Below are 2,378 nucleotides of genomic sequence, written 5' to 3'. Positions count from 1 at the left end.
ACGGCTTTAGCTCGCCTTAGAATTGGTCATACTCGACTTACCCACTCTTATTTGATGGCTGATGGTCGCCCTCCCTTTTGTACTCGTTGCAATACCATTCTCTCTGTACGCCATATTTTCCTTGATTGTCCACTCTACACACTACAGCGACGTGTTGCATTTCCATTTTTGTCTCGCCTTCAACGTCCCCCCCTTCTTGCACACTTTCTCCGAGAGTCATCGTATTTTTCCCTCCATAATATCATGTCCTTCCTTACCTCTGTTGGTCTTCTTTCCGACATCTAATTCCGTTCCTTATTTCAATAGCCCCATCTGTGATATGATATACTCCTTCCATTGACCCATTTCTTCCGGCCCACCTAACGTACACAACTTGTAGCCGATGATCCGGCTTTGTGCTGGATTTTGGCACTAGGTTCCTATTGTTCTTCTTCACATTTTCTCCCGAAATACTCGGACAGCTGGGAGCACCCATGAATTCACACACTCTCCCTGCAGTGCAGAACCTCTGCTTATCAAAATTCATTTATCCCCAGAACTACTACTACTCTGGAATTTACTGCCTGGGAGTTGCTTCCCACAAACATAATCCACTTGTATTTCAGTCCAGTTGTTATAAAATATTTTGTGAATGGAGGATGCCTTTAGGCACATGGACTATTTTTTTTTCATCGTTTTTCCGTCCTCCATTCATTCTTAAAAAAAAAAAAAAAAAAAAAAATATCCAACTCAATTCTGCAACATCTTTTAAGCCCTGTCCACACGAGCGGGCAATGCCCGCGGGCACAAGCGAGCAGTTTGCCTGTTGACGGGCTAACTTCTTGTGCCCGCGTGCAAATGCGTAAAGCCCTGTCCACACGAGCGGGCAATGCCCGCGGGCAAATTAATGCGTAAATTGCCAATTTACGCATTTGGCCGCGGGCACAAGTGGTGAGCCCGTTAACAGGCAAACTGCTCGCTTGTGCCCGCGGGCATTGCCCGCTCGTGTGGACAGGGCTTAACCCTTTAACCGCGAGTATTGTTTTGGTCTGACTGTCCTCTCCCGCGGGGGTTTCAGCCAAATGTAAACAAACCTTTAAACCTTAATAACTCTGCACAGAATAAAGCTAGAGAAAAAAATAAGGTACCATTAGAAAGTACTAACCTTCAGCTTTCCATTGATGTAGGTTTCATGACTTTGTTGACTTTCACAGGACGGGCAGTGCCGTTAGAAGTGAGGGGTGTAAAATCACTATTTTTCGCTCACACATCATTACCTTCGCTCATACACCATTACCAAATGCCAACCTCATTCTGATAATAATACTATAAACATATATGAACACTGCACATACGATAAACACCCACTCTGTGTTCACTGAGGCAGGTAAAAGGCACTGTAATTACCTGCACTTCACTGCCACATCAGCGGTGTTGTAATCACTATTTTTCGCTCACACACCATTACCAAATGCCAACCTCATTCTGATAATAATACTATAAACATATATGAACACTGCACATACGATAAACACCCACTCTGTGTTCACTGAGGCAGGTAAAAGGCACTGTAATTGCCTGCACTTCACTGCCACATCAGCGGTGTTGTAATCACTATTTTTCGCTCACACACCATTACCAAATGCCAATCACATTCTGATAATAATACTATAAACATATATGAACACTGCACATACGATAAACACCCACTCTGTGTTCACTGAGACAGGTAAAAGGCACTGTAATTGCCTGCACTTCACTGCCACATCAACATGTGTTGTCACTCACACAGCTGGACAGATACTGATGCGCGCTTGGTCAGGGGTGGGGTGGGGGGCCCAGGGGGTGGGAGGTGGGGCCCCAGGGGGGGGAAGAGGGAGGTGGGGGTCGGCTGGAGTGAAAGAACTTAATAGCTACTCTCCCTTGAAACAATTGGCGCACGGAAAAAACGCGGGGTATTCAAAATATTCACAAACATTCGAGAATGACACCCGCGGTTTGGTCCAGTTTTTGCAACGTCATTCTGGAATGACACCCGCGGTTAAAGGGTTAAGTATACCTGGGGTTTCATTCTCTCGGGAATTATCTTGGAAAGATCATATTACCTCCCTTGTAAAATCTGCTTCCAAGAGATTAGGTGTGCTAAGCTGACTCTGTACTTTTTTTTTTTCCTAACCCCTGCACAGTTGCTGACTTCACACACGGGTTTAAATCGTCCCTGTGTAGAGTACAATTCTCATGTGTGGGGAATCTCCCCGCATACAGCTCTTCTTGACAGGGTGGAGTCAAAGGCTTCTTGTGTCATTAACTCTCCTTCTCTTATTGGCTCCCTTCAGCCTCTGTTTCTTCACCCCAGTGTTGCATCTTTATCTCACTTCTATCGCTACTTCAATGGTCAC

The sequence above is a fragment of the Coenobita brevimanus genome, chromosome 102, assembly GCF_032717465.1.
Source record: "Coenobita brevimanus isolate Jiangsu-jjx chromosome 102, ASM3271746v2, whole genome shotgun sequence".
Taxonomy (NCBI): Eukaryota; Metazoa; Arthropoda; class Malacostraca; order Decapoda; family Coenobitidae; genus Coenobita; species Coenobita brevimanus.
This window is presented reverse-complemented; position numbering follows the sequence as displayed.